At 41.5% G+C, this 27,736-nt stretch overlaps 1 non-coding gene across 1 annotated transcript; it reads left to right on the top strand.

Annotated features, from left to right (window-relative positions):
- Nucleotides 1-12,811: 12,811 nt before the first annotated feature.
- On the top strand, nt 12,812-12,949 carry LOC114813093. Its single transcript, XR_003760704.1, has one exon. It is a non-coding gene; the product is annotated as a small nucleolar RNA SNORA7 (small nucleolar RNA).
- The last annotated feature ends 14,787 nt before the right edge of the window (nt 12,950-27,736 follow it).

Consider the following 27,736-nt stretch of genomic DNA (forward strand, 5'->3'; position numbering starts at 1 on the left):
TGCTGGTTTCCCTAGCATTTAGCCTCTCCCCGCTCTTTAACTGTATTGCACCTAGACTGTGAGCCCTTTGTTGGGCAGGGATTGTCTCTACTTGTTGCTGAATTGCACTTTCCAAGCACTTAGTACAGCGCTCCGCACAGTAAACACCCAAATACGAGTGAATGAATGAAAACACTGCTGCAGGAATCGTATTCTTGAAACATCTCTCGGCTTACATTTCTCCTCTCTTTGAAACTTTCCACTGGCTTCGTAATTCTTCATATCAAACACTCCTCACAACTGGCTTCATGGCTTTCCACCACCTGGCTCCATTTTACTGTACTGCTCTCTTCTCCTGCTATTCACCAAATACCTGTCTTGGCCCCTCCCAGACCAGCCTTCTAGCTGTGACTTGCTCTCGACTCTTCTACATCCAGCTCTTGAACTCCCTGGCCTGTACTCTTTCCACTAGGCCATTCTGCTTTTCAGATTCTCAACTTCCCCCTTATCCCTATGTATTACATATGTATCTATCTTTAACATATTACATATGTACCTATCTTTAACTCTATTGTTTTTCTCTAGCTGTACATGATTTTATTTTCTGCCTCTCCCGTGACACTGTAAGCTCCTCCAGGGTACAAATTGTAACTACTATCTTTATTTTACTCCTCCAATAGCTTGATGTGATGTTCTGCACAGAGTACATTCTTAATGAAAACTATCATTTGATTGACTGGTTTCCAGTGATACAGTCCAGAGACCTAATGGAAAGAATATGGGCCAGGGAGTCATCAGACTTAGATTATAATACAATCTGCCACTTGTCTGCTGTGTGATCTTGGGCAAGTCACTTAACTACTCTGTGCTTCATGCCCTCATCTGCAAAATGGGGATTCAATACCTGTTCTCCTTCCTACTTGGACTGTGAGCCCCATGTGGTAACTGAGGCCCGTGTGATAACTGATTAGCTTGTATCTACTCCAATGCTTAGTATAGCTCTTGGCAAATAGTAAGTGCTCAAGAAATACCACAATTATCATTAACCCCTAGCTCTGTTTATAGCTCAAGAAATGATTTTTGCTATGTCATCTCTAACCTGTAGATCAGATGCGATCTTTGTCCCACATGAAACTTGCAGTCTAAGCATGAAGGAGAACAGATATATTTTTCTTATTTAAAAAATGCAGGAAGAGAGGCACAGAGAGGTTAAGTGACTTGTCCAAAGTCACACAGGCAACACAGAAAAGTGTTGGAGTTGAGACCAGAACCATGGTCTTCTGTCTCCTAGTCCTCCTGTGCTCTTCCAAGTGTTTAGAACATACTAGAACATAGTATGTGCTTAACAAATACCATTATTATAATTATTATTATTATTTCCATTAAACCATACTATCTCTGGGTCTTGCTTTTGTTATACTCTTCTTAGATGCAAGCGTAAATCCAGTGCTCTGCCTTCAGGGTATTCCATAAATACCGATGATGAAGAAAATGAAAGAGGCCGATAGGAGAAAAGGAAGTTGTCTTCTGAGCACACTACACAGTTCCAGAGAGTGGAATTGTCAGTAGATGTTTTAAGGCTTGGACAGACAAAACGACTGTAAATATTTAATTCATGACCTCAAGTTATCGTGCAACAACAAGATGAAATTGGGAGGCAATATTAGATGGAGAAACTTGCAAAGGAGGATATTGAATCTGTGAAAAGAAATAATGTAAATATTTTACCTGGTCCATCAGAAAGCTTAGACGATAAGCACAATAATGGTATTCAGGTTGTTTTAGTGCTCCAGGGCAGTGAGGGAAAGTAGATCAGGAAATGCTTTCCCTGATAAGAGCGACTTGTAAACAGGTAAGAAGTTTGCTCATGGGGATTTTAATTACTTAGATATTGACTGTGATGACACTGATATGAAAACACGCTTTTTAACAAATAGGTTTACATTCTAACACACTTGACTGAATAACACAGAGGCTGGCTGAACGCTTTGGAACTGGCTACAGTGAAAATAAGTACAATTTTAGACCTGTTGATGCCGAGTGAACGGAATATTTGTGATTGAAGGGCTGTCATCCAAAAGGAAATAAAGGAGCACTGTATCACCTTATTGTATCATAGGCAAGGTGCCTTTGAGGGGACATTGGAATGCCTTCAGGACTTCCAGTTGCAATTGCATAATAAGTAGTAAAGTCTGGTGATGAGAGTTTTGAAATATATAAAGAAACCAAGATATTGCAATAAAACTCCTCCTAATTAAGTCTAAAGATGGAAAAGGGCAAAACAGGCCAATATGATTAAGTAGGAATGTATAGCACAGTGGAACCAATACACAGATGGCTTTTAAAAATATATCAGGGAGAAAGGAAAATTGGAAGATCTATAAAAAGCAGAAGGAAGTTAAGATAATTAGAGGTACACAGAAATATCTAGTCCTGAACATTAAATTGCTCAGAATATTTAAACAATAAAAAGTTTCTCAAATGTATATTTGCCACCAGGAATCTGAACTTGTACACTGCATAGCAAGTGAACAAGTGGAAATAAAAGTAAAAGAAAAGCAAATATCAAGTAATTATTTACCAGTTTAATATTTTCAATTCACCAATTGGAATCCTAAAGCTCTCTGAATTCACAGTGGATGTTAGTGGGCATTTATTTTCATTTTGTATGACCACATCAGGCATTCAGTTTATCCCGTTTCCCTGACAATCACTTTTACACTAAATCAAAGAACAGAATTATGACCCTTGCAAACTCTTCGATCAAAGGTCAGACCTTGATTCTTGCCTCCTTGTTTCTGGGGAAAACCTCGGTACCCACAGAAAGCTGAGGGTGCAAAGATTGTGTGCAAAACTAATTATAGTCCTGATTAGCTAATTATACCTAAATTGGGGAAAGCAAAGGCCTAATTGCAGGCACCATTAGCTATTTGCAGGTGGTATTAGTTATGGGTGCCATTTTTGTATTTCCCGTGCTGCTTTCAACCCCATCAAGCATTGGTCCAGCCCCTCCCCTTGCCTTTCCCTATTGTTCATGGAGTTAAGCAGCCATAAAGAGGAGAGGCCAAAGGAAGACGTGATGCTTAGGAATGATCGGACTTTTTGTTGACAAGCTCCAGTTTACTGAGTGCCAAGGATTTCAATGCCAAACAGCCAGTCTTTGCCTATTCAAACCACTAGTTTGCTGATAATAGAGGCTGATGTGGTATTATTTGCAAGTCACCATCATATCAGCTCTGGTATTGTTGAGAAAGACTTTCATACATCCTTCAAAGGAAGCTAAAACTTGCACTTTAGGAAAGCTGCAAAACCACATCTTGAAGGATGAAACAAAAAGAATTTTACAATTCTATGATGTCATGCACTATTATTTTTCAAGAGTTTTCCTTCAATAAAAATTAGTTTTATTTTAAAATATAGTTTCCTCCATGTTGATGAACTCACTCCAGGATGACATAGGTAGAAAATCTTACAACTATTTTCACAGGAGCAAAAATAGTAGCTGTCACATTCCATACCTAGCAAATGTACGGGTAAAGATGTGGAGTCTCAAATTTGAGCATTTATGCAGACCCCAAAAAACCTGCCGCAAATTCTGTGGTTTCTGTCTAAACCACTTTAATTTTTGGATGACTACTGAAACTCTTCAGTGTACTGCCTAAAATGATATTGAGCTAAGATATGAGAATCATACTTGGCCACTCATCATCTAATTGTATGCAGCATTTTAAAAGGCAGACAAAAGTGGAACAAAATCAACAGTTTCTCCTTTCTAGATTCTCAAGGAAAACTAGAAAAGAATTCTGAAGGCATTCCCCATGCTCCTCCCTTCTCCCCTTCTGTGTTGGGGGATGCTAAACTTTTACAATTTTCTGCTCAGGGTAGGTGCTCAATCAATCCCACGGATACATTGGTAGATCCAAGTTCTTGACAGTTATGATTTGAAGTCCTCAGCTGAGTTTCACCAGAATAGAGATGTAAAACTTTTGGAAAATTTGATATGTTGGAAAAAACATTTTTTCTTAAAAAAAATTATATGAAAAATGAAATATATGTTCTAATCAGAAGTAAGTTGGGATTGTGCCTTACTCATTTATTGAATTAGATTGTCACAGCCTCTTCAGGAAAATCAAAAACTTAAATGCCTAAATTATAATTTAAATAGTACTTATAGCCTTTAAATTTTGAGTGTTGGGGGGACGGACCTGAGTCAGAGAGACAAAGGAGCCAGGACCGGGGCCACATTTACACTGCATTTGCACTGCAAATGTCACTGACCAAGTTGGCAGCATCTCTGAGGGACTCAGGGCAGGCAGATCATCTGAGTCGCTCTGGGTCATGTTTCAACTTGAAGGGATTGAAACGGTCTCCTCATGGCTCCAAGCAGCCTATTCTCATATGCTCTGGGGCTAGAGTCCAGAGGGGACTTTTGCCTTGGCCCCTACAACCTCACAACTGTTGGGATGTTGGAAGGGGTATGGGGGGGGTACCTGGCCTACTGACAGGAAGCATAAACTTGAGCAGTGGGGCAGGTTAGCTATGGCCGCCTACTCTGCTCAAAAGGCTGCTTCGTCTCTTGGTGCCAAACCCAGTTGGGGGCCACCTTCTTCTGCCCTTTTCTTCAATTCACAAAATGCAGCAGCACTGAATCCTTAGTGTAGATAGTAGAATAGACTGGCCAGAATGATCAACTTCCGTGGTAGCTTAGGATAGCCTGGGCCTTCCCGACATCTGGGGCAGCCTGGAGTCCAGCTCCCAGAGCCATAGATCTGCCCAACCCAACCTAAAGCAGACTCCCCAAGTTCAGACCAAGTCTACAGCCGTCTGGAACATTCTTTCCGAGGCTTCCCTACACCTTTAGCTAATTGGGGGGGACCCCCCGGACCTTCGGGTTTCAGTGATGGAACCATACATGAATACGTCGGAGCTACCAGTAACATCTTTTTGAGAACCTGGCAGTTTCATCTTCTGGCACCCTGATCCCAGACGTTTATCTTGGGGGATACTGGCACACACTGCCCAGGATGTCCGTGGTTGAGAAGAGCATGGAGTGCAACTTCTCTCCCATCCTTCCAGAGGCCCGGGATCATGTCTACCAACTCTATGGTACTGTGCTCTCCCATGCATTTAGTACAGTGCTCTGCACACAGTACACTCAAAAAATACCACAGACTAAATAATTGTCATTCAACCTGAAGATATGTATTGCGACTGCTTCACTGAGTATGAATCTCTGTGAGAGTGAATTGTTTGAACACTTTGTCCACAAGTACACCTTTTCTGGGCTTTGCATTTGGGTGAGCACTGCTGAGACATCGAGGGTTTAAAGACATGCTCTTAAGTTGTTTCTGCAGTAATGGTGATGATTTGCACTGTCTCATCCATATTGTCTCATCCATTCCCTGTATGCCAAGTGTGAGATAGCCGGTAGAGAGGATGGACACGGTCGGGAGTCACAGTTCAAAATATCTCTCGGCCCTCACTCATTTGGCAAACCGTCATCGAATGTAATTTCAGAGTGGCCTAGTGAGGTTTGAGGAAGAATTGGAATGACATGGTTAAGTTAAATGTGTGATGTGGAAAATCATTTTAGCTATAACAGTTTGAAACATCTTAATACGGGTGGGGATTAGAGAGCAATAGAAAGGATTCAGTAACCCAAGTAATTAACTTGAGGACAAGGAATGTAAAATTTGATACAAAAGGGAGAGAATGGGTTGGAACAATTTTGTAGACAAAGAATCAGTGATATTCAATCAATAGTATTTACTGAACACTTATATGAGAGCACTATACTAAGGACTCTATCTGTTGCCAAATTGTACTTTCCAAGTGCTTAGCACAGTGCTCTGCACACAGTAAGCGCTCAATAAATATAATTGAATGATTGAATGAATGAATATTCAATGAATGAATAATGGAAAGACCATGGACCTGACAATCAGAGAACCTGGATTCTAACTCTGGCTCCACCACTTGTCTCCTGTGTGAACTAAGTCATTTAACTTCCCTGTGCCTCCTTTACCTCATCGGTAAAGTGCGGATTAAATCCTACTCTCTCCCGCTTAGATAGTGAGAAGCAGTGTGGCTCAGTGGAAAGAGTCCGGGCTTGGGAGTCAGAGGTCATAGGTTCTAATCCCAGCTCCGCCGCTTGCCAGCTGTGTGACTTTGGGCAAGTCACTTAACTTCTCTGTGCCTCATCTGTAAAATGGGGATTAAAACTGTGAGCCCCACGTGGGGCAACCTGATCACCTTGTATCCCCCCCGCGCTTAGAACAGTGCTTTGCACATAGTAAGCACTTAAATACCACCACCATTATTATTATTATTTCCGACCCTATTAACCTTATGGGCAGGGAATGTGTCAGCTAATTCTGTTGTATTGTACTTTCTCAAGTGCTTAATGCAGTGATCTGCCCACAGTAAGTGCTCAATAAATATAATTGATTGATTGGCTGATCTAACCCAGCACTTAGATCAGTGATTGACACATACAGTAAGTGCTTAACAAATGTCATGATACCATAATAATAAGAATTAGTATTGTCCATTGAGATGTGAGAGCTAATGGAAAAGATTGGCCGTGGAGGCTTGGGATGAATACAAGGAGCTGTGTTTATCTAGTAGATCAGTTAACGAGGGGATAAACTGATGGAAAAGATACAGAATAAATTAGGAGGAAAGTAATGAAATTAAAATGTAATCTTACCAATCACTTTGCTCTTCACTCTCCTCTTGCATTAAATTCCTTTCTCATTCCAAGATGGCATGGGATTCCTGTTAGTCTCCTGCGTAATGCCCTTTTCAGTAAAAAAAAAAGTTTTTCTTTCAAATCTTTTCTTCAGTGCTCTCTTCCAGGACTCTCCATTAGGGTTCTCTATATTTTTAAGAGTGTTCCTCTGGCATTTACAAAGTGTGACAAAGTTTATGGCCTTTAGAAGGAAATAGGTCATTTAAATGTACTCAGCTGTTCAACTTTATGACCTTATCAGCCACATTTTCACAATTTTTTTTTTATTTTGGTAAATCCATGTTCATTCACTACCAATGCTGTCACAACTATTTTCAGTTATTGAACTGACCTTTGGTTTTATAAACATCAGTAAATCAACCATTAAAATGCAATGAAAATGTGTAACTGCAATTCATCATGAAACTTACAGACACTGTCTGGAGAACAACACGTTATTAATCATGGCCAGAGACTGGCTTTTCTATAGTATGATGTCTACAGATGGCAATAGGACACAGTGAAACTTCTGTCGCTCAATAGATGGATTTATAAAAAATAATAATGGTGATTTCTGTTAAGATCTTACTATTTTCTGAGTATTGTACTAAGCATTGGGGTAGATACAAAATGATCAGGTAGGTCAGAGTCCCTGTCCCAGTCTAGGAGAGAAGGAGAATAGGTATTAAATCCCCATTTTATAGATGAGGAAACTGATGCACAGGAGATGGAGTAGGAGGTATAGGAGGTGGAGTAGGAAGAGTTGCTTGTTGTGGGCAGGGAATGTGAGTGTTTATTGTTGTACTGTACTCTCCCAAGCTGTTAGTACAGTGCTCCACACACTAAGTGCTCAATAAATACGATTAAATCAATGAATGAAGGCATAGAGAAGTTAAATGACTAGCCCACACAGTAAGCAAATGGCAGAGCTGGACTTAAAACCCAGTTCTTCTGTCTTCTGGGACTGCGCCCTTTCCACTAGGCAACATTGCTTCTCTCCAGTAAAACAGTCCCTTGGAGAGTTGGAATTTGGTAGTTGGAAAGGGAGCAGGGCTGACATTTAGAATAATTCTTAGGATTCCCGTAATAACTTTTGGGAGTTGACCAGAAGCCCATTTATAAGGTGTGAATATATTGATGAAGGAACTGAATAGCCAGGATTGTTCATTTTGATTCATCTCTGGGCTGCTCTAGGTCACATAGACAGTCCCAGTCAAGACTGGTGTATGTATGTACGTCTGGGAGAGCAGACTATCATTTTGTCCAAGTCCATGGATCTGAAGAGGTTTCAGCTCAGATTCTTCAACACATGGGAAACTGAGTGTGCCCAAAACCATGATAAGGAAGACTGACTGGAGCTGTGAGAAGCAGGATCCAGAAGGATGGAGCTGATTGTCCAGCCCTTTCCTGGAGATGTTTCCAGAAGGAAGAGAGTATCTCCCATTGAGACCCAACCCTTGGGAGAAAGATCCAGGATGTTTGCCCAGGATCTGAATATAGAGTACTGGTGAGGAGCTTAGAGGTTATTCAGCCAGTTGGGAGCCTCCCTGGATTAAAGGGGTTCTGCTTGGGATATGGTGTGACAAAGGGCAGCCTGAGGGGGGTGGGGGGCTCAGGGGGAGGGAGAGAGAGAGAGGGGGGGGGAGAGAGAGAGGGGACGGGAGGCGGGGGAGAGGGGGAGAGGGGAAGAGAGAGCAGCGTGGCTCAGTGGAAAGAGCCTGGGCTTCGGAGTCAGAGGTCCTGGGTTCGACTCCTGGCTCTGCCACTTGTCAGCTATGTGACTGTGGGCAAGTCACTTCACTTGTCTGTGCCTCAGTTACCTCATCTGTAAAATGGGGATTAACTGTGAGCCTCACGTGGGACAACCTGATTACCCTGTATCTCCCCCAGTGCTTAGAACAGTGCTTGGCACGTAGTAAGCGCTTAACAAATATCAACATCATCAAGAGAGAGGCTGTCTCTTGCCCCTTAGCTCACCTTCCTGCTCCTTTATAAGCAGCAAGGCTTAGTGGATAGAGCAGGGGCCTGCAAGTCAGAAGGGCATGGGTTCGAATTCTGGCTCTGCAACTTGTCTGCTGTTTGATCTTGGTCAAGTAACTTCACTTTTCTGTTCCTTAGTTACCTCATCTGTATAGTGGGGATTGAGACTGTGAGCCCCATCTGGGACAGGGGCAGTGTCCAGCCCGATTTGCTTGTAACCACTCCAGCGCTTAGTACAGTGCTTGACACATAGTAAGCACTTCACAAATACCACAGTTATTACTGAGGGGCCACATCTATGCAAGATAGTCAGACAGTTCGACTGTCAGAGCCTTAAGGCAGGTGGGGAATCCTTCAAGTTTAATGGCCAAGAGGCAGGAACATGTCAGAGAGGAGCATTCTGGGACATCCAACAACTGGCTCAAAGACGACTGTCCTTTGGGGAATCGCTTCTGCTTGCACTACACATCCCCTTCTCTGTTTGTGTTCCTGGCCATGAAACTGCAGGTCTGAATTCATCCACTGGTCCTCTCTGCTTGTCATCTCCAGATGGAGTAAGAATTTAGGGACCACTGATTTCCATAATAGCATATTCATTTATGCTAGGGCTACAGTGGCCGAACAGGAGCTCCACTCTAGAGATGCAGTGAAAAAGAAAAAAGAGGAAATAATGAGCACAGACCAGGCAACCTAGTTTCATGGACACACCTATAGTGAAAATGGCCTAGAAAATACTGTGGGAAATGATGACACTTCATATTTACAAAGAGTCTTTCATCCCAGGTTCTTCAAAAACTAAAACCACACAGAAGAGGGAGGAGAAGGGGGACAGAGGAAAAATTCCTGGGTACAGTTGGTGAGGAGTACAATACTTCTCACTATTGGCTTCAAAGCTCTTCATCACCTTGACCCCTCCTACCTCATCTCCCTTCTCTCCTTCTACAGCCTAGCCTGCATGCTCCACTCCTCTGCCGCTAACCTTCTCACTGGGCCTCATTCTCAACTGTCTCACCGTCGACCCCTGGCCCACCTCTACCACTGGCCTGGAATGCCTTCCCTCCTCACATCTGCCAAACTAGCACACTTCCCCCTTCAAAGTCCTACTGAAAGCTCACCTCCTCCAGGAGACCTTCCCAGATGAGCCCCTCTTTTCCTCTGTTCCTCCTCCTCTCCCCATCGCTCCATCTCCCTCCCTCGGTTCTACCCCCTTCCCTGCTCACAGCACTTGTGCATATACGTACATATTCATTATTCTATTTATTTTATTAATGATGTTTACATATCTATAACGCTATTTGTTTACAATGATGCAATTGATGCCTGTCCACTTGCTTTGCTTTGTTTTGTTGTCTATCTCCCTCCTTCTAGACTATGAGCCTATTGGGTAGGGATTGTCTCTATTTGTTGCCCAATTGTACTTTCCAAGCATTTAGTACAGTGCTCTGCACAAAGTAAGCGCTGAATAAATACGATTGAATGAATACTTTTTCTGAAATGAGAAAGTGTTAGGGGCCTTGGGCTGATGACTCAATCCATGGTATTGAGTGCTTATATAGAGCTTAAAGTCCAGTGGGACCAAAATGGGAGAGGCTCCTTTTGTCTCTAGGCCAAGGAAGATGACAAGACACAGGCCTTCCCAGCATAGAGTTTCTTGGCTCTGCCACATGTCTGCTGTGTAACCTTGAAGAAGTCACTTCACTTCTCTGGGCCTCCGTTAACTCATCTGTAATGGAGTTACACACTCAAGTGTGAGTCCCGTGTGGGACAGGGACTAGGTCCAACCTGATTAACGTGTATCTACCCCAGTGCTTAGAACAATGCTTGACACATAGTAGAGAAGCAGCATGGCCTAGTAGACAGACCATGGGCCTGGGAGCCAGAATGTCATAGGTTCTAATCCTGGCTCTGTCACTTGTCTGCTGTGTGACCTTGGGGAAGTCATTTCACTTCCTCTGGGTCTTGGTTCCCTCATCTGTTAAACAGGGATTAAAACTGTGAGCCCTATGTGGGACAGGTCCTGTGCCCACCTGAAAATTGTATATCTACTCTAGCGCTAAGAACAGGGCCTGCCACATGGTGTGCGCTTAACAAATGCCATCATTATTCGTATCATTATTACAGAGAAAGTGCTTAACAAGTACCATTAGTAATATTAAAATCATTAAAACCCAAAAGAAAGTCACCAACCTTTATTTCTCTGACATATTTTTCCTTCATCTTCCTATTAGGAGATTAAAGCATTTATGCACATATCTGTAGTGCATTTCTTTATATTAATGTTTGTCTCCCCCTCTAGACTACAAGCTTGTTATAGAAAGGGAATGAGTCTGATTTTTGTTATATTGTACTCTTCCAAGTGCTTAGTACAGTGCATACAGTAAGCACTCAATAAATATCATTGATTGATTGATTGTTTAGAGAGATTTCTTATTTTGTGGAGCTTCTTTCTCTGAGCTGGTGGAAGATACAACCTTACTGCACCAGAGTCAGGAAAGAAGAAAGCAAGTTCCTGTCTCTGACCATCTGAGAGCTTCCCTCTAACTAGGAAAGTTCCTTATTATAACCAAATGATGATGATGATGATGATGGTATTTGTTAAGCACTTACTATGTGCCAAACACTGTTCTAAGCCCTGGGGTGGATACAGGTTATCAGGTTGACCCTCATGGAGCTCGCAGTCTTAATCCCAATTTTACAGATGAGGCAACTGAGGCAAAGACAAGTTAAGTGACTTGCCCAAAGTCATGCAGCTGATACGTGGCGGAGCCGGGATTAGAACCCACAAACTCTGACTCTCCAGCCCGTGCTCTTTCCACTAAACCACACAGCAAGACGAGTCAGTTCCTTTGCTGTCTGAGAAATGTACTTTCTCCTCTCTTTCTCTGCCATCCCCTTGCTAGCTTTCAACTCGGCTGCTGACTGGATGATCTGAAATACAGGGCTCTCACCAAATCAAAGTACAGAAGGACAAAACTCGAGGAAATGCAATCACTGTCCCTGCCTCCGAAACACTAAGGAACACCAACCTTTGACTGGTGCTCTTTAATTTTCCTAAAAATTAAATTATTAAATTATTTAGTACTCCCTAAGACCTTGCTGTGGTTTTGGAATAGTTTCATGGTTCAACTGCTTACTGAATTAAACCGACATCTACGTAAGAACACTTAACACGTTTTAGTTACAAACATATAAATCTAAAGGAAAATTTAAGAATAGTGCTGTGATCTTCCATGAGTAACACCAATAATCCCTAAAAAATGTCTCAAGTTTAAAAGAAAAATTGTGTTGCAGCTACAGCAACTTTTTGGCAGTCTGCTTCCATGAATACTGTGTGCATTTTGTGATATTTCTCTTTATTGCAATGCTCAGATGGATTATGCTTCAGCTACCAACAATCTGTTTATGAAAGAGGCAGTACTCTGGGAATTGTCGGTAAAATCTTCTTCATATCATGGCATACTAATGAATATTTGTCGTTCAATAAAACTGCTGTGTCTGCAAAAGGAGATATGTAATAATATATTTATCTTCCTTATAAAAAAGACTTGTTCACATGGGGGCACAGAGGATGGATAACCATATTTTTATACTGCTACTATATAAATATTAGGAGGGGAAAACATAAAGGAGAAAGGAAGTCTGAACATCATTCAAACACAGACCCTAATAATGCATAAAATATTGTGATACATTGGCAAAGTAAAATGTTAACAAGTCTTGATGTTCCAGAACATAAAACTCCATTCAGTACCTCTTCTTTTTCATAAATGTACTTTTATTTATGGCTCTCTAAAGTCTAGGCTGCCATCTTCCTCTAAAAATGTATTCCCAGCCTCACAATTCATATAAGGAGGAACGTGAAGTCCTGCTTAAAAGGCATTTAGGAGATTGACAAATAAATGTTTAAATTCTAACAATTATTTGTAACAGGTTTCACCCCTTGCTGGCATTAGTCAAAATGTTTTGATCCAAGGCCATAATGCATACTGTGTCAAACAATCACACAATATGTTTAGTTTTGTATTTTGTGTATATTTTTTTTCTTTCCAAAAATACATTTTGATCTTTCTTCTTTTGGTCCATGATGATGATGGCATTTGTTAAGCACTTACTAAGTGTCAAACCCTCTCAGGGTCACACCTGGAGAGTTTCCAGTACTCTATCAGTCTTGACTATGGGAGGGAGAGTCAAGCAGAGGCATATCCATTCCATTCTTAGCTTGGGCAATGGCTAGCAAGTGGAAGGCAATCTGCTACAAGTCAAAACCCACCTGGGCTGGGCAAGCAGTGGCATGGGAGAGAGTCAAGGATGGAGGCTCAAGTTTAAGGAGGCAATGGTAAACCATTTCCTTATTTTTACCAAGAAAACTATGGATCCACTACCAGAACGATTGCAGATTGAGGTGGGGCATTCTGGGACAGAAGTGTCTATGGAATCGCTATGGGTCGGAGACGACTCAGCGACACAAGACAAGTGTCAAGTACTGTTTTGAGTGCCATGGTTAATCAGGTCAGGCGCAGTCTTTGTCCCACACTCGCAGTCTAATAGGTCTGAGGAGAATGGTTATTGAATCCCCATTTTACAGATGAGATAACTGAAGTACAGAGAAATGAGATGGCTTGCCCAAATTCACACAGCAAGGAAGTGGCAGAGCTGGGAATAGAACCCAAGTGTTCTGACTCCCAGACCTGGATTCTTTCCACTAGGCCAGGCTGCTTCACTAAAGCTGAGGTTATCCCTAACAAGTGGCCATGAATCCTATGGAGGTTTTTGTGGTCTTTCATATGGCAAATAGTCAAGTTAAACGTGCGACACAAGATGGAGCAGTGGCCAAGCTGTGCTTCTTGGTGCTGCCTAGCAGTCTTTCACTGGAGAAATCCATTCCTTGGTGGTTTCCAACGAAGTTCATTCCTCAGCAGGTATTACAAAAGTCAGAGAACAGCTCCCAAAAAGATATGTGCACCTCTTTAAAGTCTCTCATACTGAAAAAAAGCTGCTCTATGCATTTCTCTTTTGTACCATTCTTCTACACACACTCACACACATACATTATATATATATATATATATCTATACATATATATACACACACATTTTTTTTTATAATTCTTTTCCAGTAGCACATTTAGAAGGAATTTTTTTGGTGCTGTATAAAATTCTGTTGTATTAGAATTGTTTGACTCCCTTGCATAACTATGGCCCCTCAGTAATAATTGTGGTATTTGTTAACTGCTTACAATGTGCCAACCACTGTCCTAAGCACCAGGGTAGATACAAGATAACTGGGGCCCACGAGGGCCTCACAGTCTATGTAGGAGGAAGAATAGGTTTTGATTCTCCATTTTGCAGATGAAGGAACTGAAGCTCAGAGAAGTGACTTGCCCAAGGTCACACAGCAGACAAGTGGTAGAGTTAGGATTAGAACTCAGGTCCTCTCACTCCCAAGTCTGTCCTCTTTTCACTACATAAGGTTGTTTCCCTAGATGCCGTTTGTAGGAATGTGGTTAATATACTGAACTTTGGAGCGCAGAGAGGTTTGGATGTTTTACTTCAAAATGAGCTAAACGGTAAGCAAGGGAAGAAAAAGTGGGCACAAAGAACTCCACCAAGATATATTTGTGAACCACACTCTTCCAGTTCAAGGGGCTGCTGCCAAGACCAACATTAAGCCCAAGCTGTATGACTGATTTAATTTCAATTTTTTAATTTATAGGTTCGCTCGACTTCTTGGCACATTTATAACAATAACACACTTTTAATTAATAAGATATCCGGTTCTCCCCTACCAAGCTAATCCCTGAACACCACATTCATCGAGCAAGAATGTGATCGAGCAGATGGGCTTTGCCTCATGGGGTTGAAATTGGAATTGAAACTAAAGGGACATTAGTGAACTCCGATCCTGGAAGGAGCAAACCACCTTTTGCAGGGTTGAAAGGATTTAACTTTGAGAGGGTTTTTTTGTTCGGTTCTTTTCAGTTTCCATAGTAGTTTCTGAGTACCTATCGTCTGCAGAGAACTGTACGAAACAAGTCAAAGGTGCAACCCCTGCCCGCAAGGAGATGACGATTCAATTAGAGACAATAGTACATATAAATTGATGAGTGAATAATAATGAATAGCACAATCCAATAGAGACAATAGTAGACATACATTGATGGGTGAATAATAATGAATAGTACCTTGGTTTTGAATAATAAGCCCAAATGAATAAGGAATTCAATATCAAAGAATCAAATAAATACATAATAGCACAACCAGAAAGAAGTGGTTAAATCACAGAGGACCATCTAGACGAGTCTTCCCTGCCCTCAGCAAATAAAATACAGTGCTAGGAAAATTTGGAGCATATCAAAACACAATCAATCCAACATTCCATCCGTAGTATTGCCACCATAATCGAAAGGACTCTTAGGGCCAACTTTCAATCAGTCGCTCAGTGGAATTTGTTGAGTGCTCAGTGTGTACAGAGCATTCATTCAATAGTATTTTTTGGGCACTTACTATGTGCAGAGCACCCTACTAAGCGCTTGGAATGTACAATTCAGCAACAGATAGAGACAATCCCTGCCCAATGACGGGCTCAGAGCACCGTGCTAAGCAATTGAGAGAGCACTGTAAATAATGACACTCTGAAGAAGAAGCCATAACGAGGCCTTGGATGCTGCCATGATATTGGTGTTTCACTTTTTAAGCAGAATATGGTTCCCCTCCAACCAAACTGATATTTATTCCAGTCAATGAGTAGGAGTCAAACATTGCTATTTACCTTCCAAACTCAGTGTGGTACGATGCTTTTTTTTTCCCCATGTTCTTGCATCACCACCAGCCCGTATGTTGAAATCCTCCAGGATTATCAGCTTGTCAGATGTTGGCATCATGGCAATCAATCTGTCCAGATCCTGGTAGAATTGTTGGGGTTTTTTCTTCATCAGCATTAGTCATTGTGGTGGCATATGAGCTGATGACGGTGGCATAGTGATCTTGTTTTAGAGGTAGGAATAGGGTCATCAGTCAGTCACTTACACCTCAGGGCCTCTGTAGGAGCCATGAGACAAACGACCCTCTGATTGCAAAGTCGATGGCTGAAAGTTGTTGCTCTCTAAAAAAAAATTATTCAGCAGGCTGCCCGAAATGGCTTAGAGATTCACTTGCTTTCATGCAGGGGGCTGGATGAGATGATCCTGAGGTCGGTTTCAGCTCCCGGATACTACCACCGGATAACTGCTGTCTCTTTTGAGATAGTGTTGAATTGAAGCTTGTTCCTTCACACTGTGTGACTCAAACATTTCACTTGAGACTGCTATTTCCCCGATCAACACTGGGGATGATAAAATTGAGGCAAAAATTGATGGCTTGAGCCTCACAAAATTTCCCAGCTTTTGAAGCTTCCTTGCTTCAATATCGTAAAACCTACAAAACTGTTAGCGATTCTCAAGATACTCTTAAAATTGAAATTGATTCTGTGAAAATAGTTTCATCTACTATGATTAAGGAAAATTCTATTTTAACCTGTAAAAGAGAGGTTATAGAGAGCCATATTAAGCCCGAGAATCTCTGTCTATTAGGTCCTATGAAGGGCAAGGTGGGCACTGGATCCATATTTAGGATCTGAACCTAAATTGACTCTATCAATCAGGTATACCTGATTGCAGTTTTGGGAGGAAGTTTTTTGAAGTCCTTGTCTAGCCATGTCCACTCTTAACCTGAGGAACAATGGGACATTTCCCATCCCATCAGATAACCTTCCTGACCGATAAACCTCAGAAAGAATTGTGGAGCAACGAGAAAGGTCTCCAAGATATAGTGGAGTGACTCTGTGGTGGGTAATTGTTCCCCATCAGCTCTGTTTGTGATCCTATCTCCACCCCAGTGCCTTCCAGTGCCAGTTGGCAGGAAAAATATAATGAAGGAAGAGCATCATCAAGAGTCAGCATTTACTGAGAACTCACTGCAATCACGACACTAGACTAGATGGTTTTATAGAATTTAGAGCTAAAGGGCGTGACAGTGGTGTAATTGAGCATACAACCAACACAGAGTTTATAAACATGTAAACACACTAGCTAAGGAGGCAGAGTGGTTTGGGCTGGTGTGTGTGTGGGGGGGGGAATATTTTAAAGTGTTTTCATGGTTGCCTTAACCCTCCTGTGCAATTAAGGGTAACTCGTAGTTTCCCAATTAAACATTACATTCCAACTGCAACTCATTGTCAATTTATGCTAAAATTGGTCTTGCTTTTAAAGAGGGATTTTTTTTCCCCTGGGACTGGAACACATATGCTTCCTGATGTCACTAGAGCAACCCAGCATCCCAGCAAACGTGCTGAGGAGATTTCACACGTTGGTGCAGGAGAGTTGATTTTCTACCATGCCAGATTTCTGGTGTTGTCAAGAGGTGTAAAATACAAATTTTTGTGATTCCAACATCAGGAAAACATTTCTCCACACCAAACCTTTTGCTGTTTGTTAAGCAGAAGATGTGGGAATAGCTGATTTGAATGAAAAATCCCACATTCATATTTTCAGGTGTTAAACGATTCCCTTTCAAAGAATATCAGTGTGTGAGCAGTACTATGCTATCCCAAATTTATCCATATTGTACAAATTAAAGCAATCCTCCAACCACTCTCTAAATCCATTCCCCAACACCCAAAAATAGTTGTATAGGTTCTTCTTATCTGAAATATAGATGGGCATTAGAGACCTCTCAAAGTGTCAGAGAGATAGCATGACCTTGTAGATACATCTTGGGATTGGGTGTCAGGAGATTTGGGTTCTAATCTTAGTACTGCCAATGACCTCTTGCCAATGACCTGCTGTGTGCCTTGGGCCAACTCAACCTCAGTTTCCTCATCAGTAAGGGGCTGACACCTACTCTCTTCATCTCTTAGCTTGTGAGTTCCATTTGGTTCAGAAATCGCTTTATCGCTCGTATTTATTGAGCGCTTACTTTACTAAATGCTTGGGAGAGTACCACAAGAAAATATAACAGACACATTTCCTCCCCACAGTACGCTTACAGTCTAGAAGGGGAGAAACTGCAAGCAATCTGATTATCTTGTATCTACCCCACTAATTAGCACAGTGCTTTTGTACATGGGGAGCACTTGATAAAAACCAAAATTCTTATTAGGTGGACAGACTTAGTGAGAGGACCACACTCCTTTGGGGCAGGGAATGTGTCCACCAGCTCTGTTGTACTGTACTCTTCTAAGTGCTTAGTATAGTGTTCATCATACCATAAACATTAATAAATACCACTGATTGTTAGATTGGTGGGGAGGTGGGAAGGGGTGAGAGGGAGTGGGAACCATCCACACCTTCAAAACAGAAATGAAATAGAGGAGAAGAGGTTGAAATCTGGGGAAGAAAGACAGAGACTTCTGGGTGGCAAATTCACCCCGCCCCTTTCTGCCTACTAATACTCTGACTGATATGAACATGTACACTAAGAACATTATTCCCCTTTAATCTTCCCAGTGTCTCCTCTTCCCATAACATTTCCCTAATATCTCAACAAGTTTCAAAGAGGCACTCTGTCGTCTCGATTCTTGATTTTATGTTCACTATTTGCCCTCAGTATCTATAACTAAATGAACAGTGTTCACTGAATTCACTGAATTCATCATTCGGCTGATGAGGAAAGCAACCAACATCACCACGAATACAGATGATCACTAAGGATCTGGAGCAAGGTGAACTCTAGGTGGGGATGGCCTTAGAAAGACACTTGATTTCCAGATATGGAAATCCAGAAACCCTATTTGTAACCCTAGCCTCTGTAATTTTCAACTGTGTGCCCCATGTGGGACAGCAATTGTGTCCAGTTTGCAAATCCTGTATCCTTCTTAGTGCTTAATATAGTTAATACAGTTCTTGGAATAATTCCATCATTCAATCATATTTATTAAGTGCTTACTGTGTGCAGACCACTGTACTGAGGGCTTGGGACACTACAATAAAACAACTGAGAAGCAGCATGGCTTGGTGGAAAGAGCACAGTCTTGAGAGTCAGAGATCGTAGGTTCAAATTCTGGCTCTGCCGCTTGTCAGTTGTGTGACTTTGGGCAAGTCACTTCACTTCTCTGGGCCTCAGTTACCTCATATGTAAAATGAGGATTAAGACTGTGAGCCCCATGCGAGACAACCTGATAACGAATACCATTATTATTATTATTTTTATTAACAATAAACAATGACTTTACCTTTCCACATTGAGCTCAGGTTCTGCAGGGGGGAAGACAGACATCAGTACAAATAAATTAAGTTGTAGATATATATATGTGCTGTGGGGCTGGGGACAGGGGAAAGAGCAAGGGGAGCAAGTTGGGGTGACACGATACTATAGAAAACCCTCTCCTTCCTACGCTCCTAAGGGTTGGCTGGTTAACTAATAGATTTCACTGAAGCCTTTAAAAATATGTTGTATTTTCTCTCCCCCACCTCTGACAGTATTATTTTTATTATTATTAATTATAATCATCATATTTATTGAGCACTTACTGTCTGCAAAGCACTACTCTTGGAGTACAAAATAACATCTGATACATTGCCTGCCCACAACGAGCTCACAGTCTAGAGACATTGTTTGTCTTGTGCAGATTTTACTGAGGAATATTACTTTGTGTTTGTCACTTTGGAGCTCTTTATGTGGCATTCTCCCTCACTGTGGGAAGGAAGGAGATTCACTGCAAATACTGTTCAAACCCTTGTTCCAATAGTTTAACTCAGTGCTTTTACAAAAATCTACAGTTTCCATCTGAACTCAAAACAGAAAATTTAGGAGACCCATCTTTGACCCAGGAAATGAACTATTCTGGGATATCAGTCTACTTTCCTTTTAAGTTACTTCAGCCAAATAGGTTATAAAGGCTTGGAGAATAAGGGATGGAGAAAAAGGAATGATCAGCCTGTCTTCTTGGAGACATAACCAAGTATCTATAGTTTGTCTAAGGAAGGCACCTGTCATTCTAGAAGATGAGGTTTTGTTGTTTATTTTTTTCTTTTTTCAGTGATATTTGTTAAGCATTTACTATTTGCCAGGCACTGTCCCAAGCAGGGGGATGGACACAAACTATTTAGGTTGGACATAGTCCATGAGGCTCACAGTAGTAATCCCAATTTTACAAATGTAGTAACTGAGGTACAGAAAAGTTAACTGACTTGCCCATGGTCACATAGTAGACAAGTGGTGGAGTTGGGATTAGAAGCCAGGTCCTTCTGACTCTCAGGCCCACACCTTACTTTTCTCAGTTATGAGCACTAGGAGAGATATTATATGCCTCAGTAATATTAGTACTAGTAGTGGTAATAATAACTGTATTTACTAAGCATCCACTTGAGTGTAATGAGTGCTTAGACAAAACTACATTTTTAGGAGCGTACAAGTGCTCTCCTCCACCTCCAGAGCACTTACATACGTATCATTATACACTATCTATAATTTATTCTATTTTCTGTCTCGCCCCACTAGAACATAAGCTTTTTTTGGGCAGGGATCGTGTCAACCAACTGCATTGTACTCTCCAAAGTTCTAAGTACGGTGTTCTGTACATAGTAAGCATACTATTGATTGATTACTTGATTGACAAAGAGCTTACATTCTAATGTATCGCATTTGATTAAATTCAATCAGAAGGTTTATGCTGTGCTGGTCACCAGGCAGAAGTCTAAAAATATGGTAATAACACACTAAAATAAAATGTCTACTTACTTAACTATAACATGCATTCATCATTCTTTCTTTTCAATGAGGCCATGCTAGTGAACCAATTAAGTTTAGGGTATGTCATCTAAGCTCAGCAGTCCATGCTGATGCTTCTGACAATATCCTGTTTTCCATTGTGACGTCAAAGTCATGTCTTTGCCTGTATTTCTAAACCAAGCTGTGCTAAAAAAGCCTCTCCTATGCCCCCAAATTTGGTGACTGTTTGGAGACCCCAAGCAAAGGACTGATGCCCAGAAGCAGGAGAGAATTTTGCACGCAGTAGCCTTGTGGTTGCTGTGCAGTTGCTTGAGGATGGGAACAGGAAAAATTAGTAGGAACAGAAACTAGAAAACTGGGACACCAGCAGCAGTAGACATCACTGTTAGATCAACAACAAAGATGATGGCTTTTGCTTCTGGTGTCCTATTTTTGTTCTCTACTAATGGATGCTCCAGGGAAGTTGGTAAGCCCTGGTATAAGCTTTTAGTTTTTGAGGGACATGACACTACACGATGCTGTTTTTGCTACATGTCTTACTTTAAAAGCCCCTATACACCATTGAGATCAACATAACTTAGACTTCTTGCTGAGAAAAAGCCAAGGCCCTACAGGTATCTTTGTGCAATTTGTCTGGAATATTGGCAGGGACCTAGAAATTTCAAAACAATAAGAAGCCGTTTTATATAACAGGAAGAACAGTTCCTTCTTTGTGTCTTGATTTTCTCACCAGTTTATACTCTCTTGCCCTTCCCCTCTTTCTTTAGAGTGACATCTAATCACCTGATTAAATCAAATTGTTTAGCCTCTCAAATGCCAAGGAACATTTGTCTTTTGGACCCCAAGTTTCTTATGACTTTCTTGGTCCATGAACCCAAGACAGAGGGCTGCATATGACATTTTGTGAAAATTGGTCTGCCATGGAAATCGGGAGAAAGGACTGAGAGAAATCTGCAATATTTTCAGACATTCCCAAACACATGCAGCTGAGAAACAGAAGTTTAATTTAATGTACCACAAGAGAAAGAAAGGAAAGTCAAACCAGATCCAAATTATGATGTGTTCATAGATGCAGGTTTCTATAAAAATGTAAACTAATAGAAATTTACAGTCAAAGTTCCTTGACAAAAAGAAAGGAGAGTCAAACCAGATCCAAATTATGATGTGTTCACAGATACTCATGTTCCTATAAACATGTAAACTAGTAGAAATTTACAGTCAAAGTTCCTTGACAAAGAGAACACACATAGAGCACTTCGTAGATGTGGTGAGTGAGAGTGACTCAATTTTAAATATTTGACTCAGGGAGCAACAAGACCAAAGGAAGATTCAGAGGAGAAACTATATTGTCTCTCTGAGGAGTTTTGAGGAGTGGAACTGAATTGTCTTGCTGAGGGCTTAAAGAGAGGCTAAATTGCTCTGCTGGACAGGAAAAGAACTGTAGGATGGGGCCATGCCCCAGAGGGGATAAACCCAGGGATAGGGGTCATCTTCCTCTCTGGTTTACCAGGTAAGGAGAGCTAATGACGGATCAGAAGACAGCAGGCAATCCTGAGCAGCCCCCCTGCTGCAATCCCCTAAGGACAATGGATAAAAGGGGGAAAGAAGTGGGCTGTTTTGCTGGATTTGCCAGTTGGCCCGGTTGGCCCGGTTGGGCCTGCATGGAACCACCTAAGCCATAGCGTGGCTCAGTGGAAAGAGCCAGGGCTTGGGAGTCAGAGGTTATGGGTTCCAATACCGGATCTGCCACTTGTCAGCTGTGTGACTGTGGGCAAGTCACTTAACTTCTCTGTGCCTCAGTTACCTCATCTGTAAAATGGGGATTAACTGTGAGCCTCACATGGGACAACCTGATTACTCTGTATCTACCCCAGCACTTAGAACAGTGCTCTGCACATAGTAAGCGTTTAACAAATACCATCAATATTGTTATTATTATTATTATGGTTACACTGAAACACCTATGGTTGCCACGGCCCAGGACCTAAGACTTGAACCAGAATGACGATGAGCTGCGGGCAGTTCGACTCCTTGAAACTATCATCTTCACCAAGACTTGGGACAAACTATTTGGATTGGTAACTGTAGGTGTTGTGCTGTGTGTGTGTGTGTGTGTGTGTGACCCATAGGTGCCTAACCTCTGTTTTAGTTTAAAATAAGGCTTCCCACTATAACAGTGGTGTTTGGTTTTACTTTTTGACATGCCATTTGAGCGCTCAAATTAATAAGAGAGTCAAATCCCTGCTGAAGGGCTCGTAGGTCACACATCTGCTATTGTTGGGGAGCAATCCCTGGGCATGGCTCATGACAGTAGGATCTTCAAAACAATGATCTGGGTAGGCAAAGAGCCGGAGATCGAAAAAAAACTCAATCCAGGATTCCCTCTCATGAAGGAATCCACCCAGCTTGATTGGCTCATTCTCAGATGTTTCTAGGAAATGTGGGCCTTTTGTCTTATGGGGAACATAGCTTACTTCCTCTTCTGTCCCTTGAACTCTGCTGTATTTCCAACAGGAGCCTGAAGAGTGTCACAAACAGGATCTGCCAGCATTTTCAATCTGGAGACTTCGTAGGGAATGCTAAGGAGGTAGGAAGTCCTGGCACTTTTTAAACTATTTTTCATGTTCGATGCCTCTTGCTTTATCCATCTTCATAGTCCTTTTGAAATCATATCTTCTTCAGGAAGCCTTCTCTGATTAATGTCTTATTTTCATACCCTACATCCCTACCAGTTACCACTTCAGTTCTTTCATATCACCCAAGAACCTGAAAATCACATCACCCCAAAGGAATTCTATGTATATTTCTTTCTCCTCCCTGTAATTTACTTTACTGTCTGCATACCATGCTAGATTATAAAATATTTGAGGGCAGGGAACATGCCTTTTAATTACATTGTACTCTCCCTAGATTTTAGTGTGATGCTCTGCACAGAATGGGCCCTCAATACTAATCGCTCAATGGTATTTATTGAGAACTTAACATGTGCAGAGCACTGTACTGTGCCCTTGGGAGAGTACAATACACCAGAGTTGGACAGAACTGGTCCCTGCCCTCAAGGAGTTATATTCTACTTCCTCTACTTCCTCTTCTGTCTTCCAGATTGCTACTGAGTTTGCCAGTTTCTGCTCACAAATATCTCTTCAGGGTTTGAGTGAATAATCCCCCTTCCTTATAACCTGATTTAAGGCCAGATATGATAAGAATCAAAATCAAATTAACTGAACCATTCTACTTCACAGTTATGAAATTGCCTGATTTGCTTTCAGATGCTTTTGCCAACGTTCATAGAAAATTGGCTCACTTTAAAAAATGCAATTTTCACTGTTGCCAGGTAGTTACTTTTTAATGTGGAAGAACCTCTTTGGGGGGCATTTTGAAAAAAAATATAGAGAGAGAATTATTTAAACAAAATAACCACTGAGCATACCGGTAATTATGTATCAAGATCCTTTTTTTTTTTTACAATGCTGATTTTCTATTCAATTTAATCTGGAGTTGCCATGATGCTAACTACCTCATAATAACTTCAGTGGAAGTCTTCAGGGATCAAGTTAGGATGTCATTACAATGAGAGATTGGAATGGAAAAATGCATAAGGATATGTCTATAGAGGATCCATTATGATGCCAATTTGATGCCACTCTGATTATGATGGCAGAACGATTTCAGATTAAACCTTCGGAGATCCCGTGATGAGATTGCGGAAATGCAAAGATGTCAATACAAATTACGCTGCCATTAAGAAATTAAATTAAACTCCAAAGGCTATCTGAAAACAAAACGATGGCTCGTGCATCAACCCATGAACCATGGAGTTTCGAAGTTTGGCCTTAGTAGCATCAAATTCCTCATTCAGCTCTACTGAGGGAACCCTTAGTTCTGAAACTTCTTCCGGGGCAAATAAAACTGGCAGATTAAGTAGTAATAATCTTAATGGTAGTAGGAATAGGAGTAGTATTTATTAAGCATAACATTTGGAATTCACCATACTAAGCATTTAGAAAAGAACAACATAAGCACAAAACACATTCCCTGCCACAAGGAGGTTACACTCTAATCGTGGAGATGGACAAAAAATTTTTACCAATAGGGAAATCAAAGCAAATAATTGAATGTGCGTGTATACATGAGGGCTGACAGTGGATATAAATGAACAGGTGTTCTCTAGATATAGCTGTTGGGTCCATAAGATTTGGGGTGGAATTAACTTTTGAGTCACTCATTAAACCAATCAATCAATCAATGGTATTTATTGAGTGTTTACGGTATGCAGAGGATGTACTAAGTGCTTGGGAGAGTACAATAGTTGGATACCTCTCTGCTCTGTAGCAATTCCAGGGTTGGGAGGCAACCTTCAGTGGAAAGGTACTACTCACCTTCCCTGCTAAATCCACCAACCTCTTGCCTACATCTTCCTTCAGGCCTAAAACTGCTTCCCACTTCATATCCCACAGGTCATCACACTCCCCACCTTCAAAACTGTTTTAAAATCACAACTCCTCAAAGAGGCTTTCCCTAAGTCCTCATTTCCCTATCCACCTTACCTCACACCCTTATACTCTACTATTTTCCCCATCTGTAATTTATTTAAATGTCTGTCTTCCTTAAAGACTTTAAGCACCTTGTTGGCAAGGATCGATCAATTAATTAATGAATCAGCGGCATTTGACAAGTGCTCACTTTGTGCAGAACACTGGATTAAGCACTTGAAGAGTACAATAAAACAGAATTAGCAGATGTGCTCTCTGCCCATTTATTAGTTTATAATCTAGAGGGGGAGACAGACATTAATATAAATAATTTATAATATATAATTTCAATATATGTACATAAATGGTGTGGGGGAGTTATCAGATACCCAGGGGCCACAGATCCAAGTGCAAGGATTGTGTCTACCAGCCTGTCCTATTGTACTTTCCCAAGGAGTTAAAAGGTACAGCACTCTGCACACAGTAAATGCTCAACAAATACCAATGACTGATTGACTGATTGATTCGCTTTCTAATTCTCCTATTATTCTAATTCTCTCTAATTCTAATTATCGCTTTCTAATTCTCCTATTATTGTCAACAATATCCTATTCCTCTGAGTCCAGAGGCTTGTGATATCAGTGTCAGCTTTGACTTTTCTATTGGCAGTAGTACAGTGCGTTTACGGGAAGCAGCATGACCTAGTATATAGAGCACGGGCCTGGGAGTCAGAAAGACCTGGGTTCTAATCCTGGCTTCACCATCTCTCTGCTGTGTGACAAGTCACTTCACTTGTCTGGGCCTTGGTTAGCTCATCTGTAAAATGGGGATTAAGACTGTGAACCCCACAGAGACTGTGTCCAACCTGATTAGCTTGGATCTACCCCAGTGCATAGAACAGTGCTTGGCACAAAGTAAGAGCTTAACAAGTACCATTTTCAGCATCATCAAAGGTGGGGGTGCTCTCTCCATTCCACTCCTGGAGCTTCCTGTCCCAGAGCAGTTTATCATTTCTTATAATAAATGGTCACTGGGGCTGTGATTTGCTGGGATGTTAATTTTGAAGGCTTTACATCAAGGACTGTGACAGTTTTTTGAGGGGAGATTAATCACAGTGACAAGTGGGATGTTGAGTTACTGTCATAATGGTCCCATTTAAAGCAGGCAGCATTCAACTCTGATAGAACAGAAGCATCATAAATACCATCTATTCTCTCCAGGCTCTGACTGAGACTGTAAGTCTAAACCCCATCATGGATTTCTCCCTCCTTAGAGAGCAATCTCTGGAGTCATCCATTCAGGCTAACTTTGAAGATGAAAAGCCTTCTAACAGGGTGAGTCATTTCACCTATATCTTTTAATTTTTGGACACTCCCTCGCAGAGAACTTTCAAAAATCCAAATAGAGAGGGCTACCACTCTGTGGTTAAATTAGAAGAGGCAAACCCTTCTAGGGGTCCTTCTAGGACTCCCTTCTTTTCCATATTTATAAACCAAAATGTTCATAGTTTTCCACACTGGTCCCTGACCAAGAACCAGTTCCAATGCCACAGGTTACCAGTGTTTTTTAACTCTTACTACTTTCCGGCAAAGCAAAGGGAAATCATGGACCATAATATTTTTTGCTGAAAAAGAGACACCGGGACATCATTCTGAGTTTCCACCACCTCTTCTGAATCAGCCTCCCACAGGATTGGGTGGTTACAGCCCAATGGCTGTCATCCTTGGGGAGTCCAAGGCAGCTGCTTGCCAGTTATCATAGTGTTATTTAAAATATTGATGGATTTTGTTTGGAAACAGAACTTGGCTTATAACGCAATGGGAGAATACGGCCTAATGAAAACCAGTGGCTTTGTTTCATCTCAGTTATATTGAGCTGTTCCCACAGTTTGGTTCACTTAGTGGTCTCGTGCTGATAAAGCCCATGTTGACAACTCTGAGGGGTAATGTGAAATCACTGAGCGGCCACTGGGGAAACTACCATGTTCCTGCCCAGGATTTATATTTAGTATCCGCAGTTAACCCAGGTCCAGAGAAGTCACCCCCACATTCATCGTACACCCATCCAAAAATGTATACTTGGTCCACCCAAGAAGTGACTGCCTCCAGCTTGAAACCTCCTCCTCCTCTAGACTGTGAACTCCTTTGGGGCAGGGAACTCTTAACCAACTCTCCCAAATCTATGACACAGTACTCTCCCAAGTGCTCAGTAAACCGCACTGCACACTATAAGTAATGTGGCCCAGGGACTACAGCACAGGCCTAGAAGACAAAAGGACCTGGGTTCTTGTCCCAGCTTTGCCATTTGTCTGTTGTGTGAACTTGGAGGAGTCACTTAAATTCTCCATGCCTCATTTACCTCATCTCTAAAATGGGGATTACAACTGTGAACCCTATGTGGGACATGCACTGTGTCCAACCTGATTACTTTTATCTACCCCAGAACTTAGAACAGTGCCTGGCACATAGTAAGTACTTAATACCACTGAAAAATAAATGAATAAATATTAGTGATTGATTGATATCCACAACTATCCATGGGTTGGGCTGGAAAAGGAGTTTTTTTGAGGTTTTTTTGTTGTTGTTATTGTTTTTATAATGTAGGATGGGTACAGATGATATATATAATACCCACAGTCTCCTGTCTCTATTTCAGAGTGGCCTCCTATGACTGGCCAGAGGGCATCTGGTCACCACTTTGCCAACCTCCCTTAGGGTAGGGTGATTCTAGCTAGGGTGAGGTTGGAGAGAGACTGTGGGAATGGCATTGGGGTAGGAATAAGGCAAAAATAAAGAGGGGCCAGATGGCCTTAGAATGGGCTGTGACATAGGTCCAGGTGATTCTCCTTACTGGGAAGCATCTTGATGGGA

Source organism: Ornithorhynchus anatinus, chromosome 6, assembly GCF_004115215.2.
Source record: "Ornithorhynchus anatinus isolate Pmale09 chromosome 6, mOrnAna1.pri.v4, whole genome shotgun sequence".
Classification (NCBI taxonomy): Eukaryota; Metazoa; Chordata; class Mammalia; order Monotremata; family Ornithorhynchidae; genus Ornithorhynchus; species Ornithorhynchus anatinus.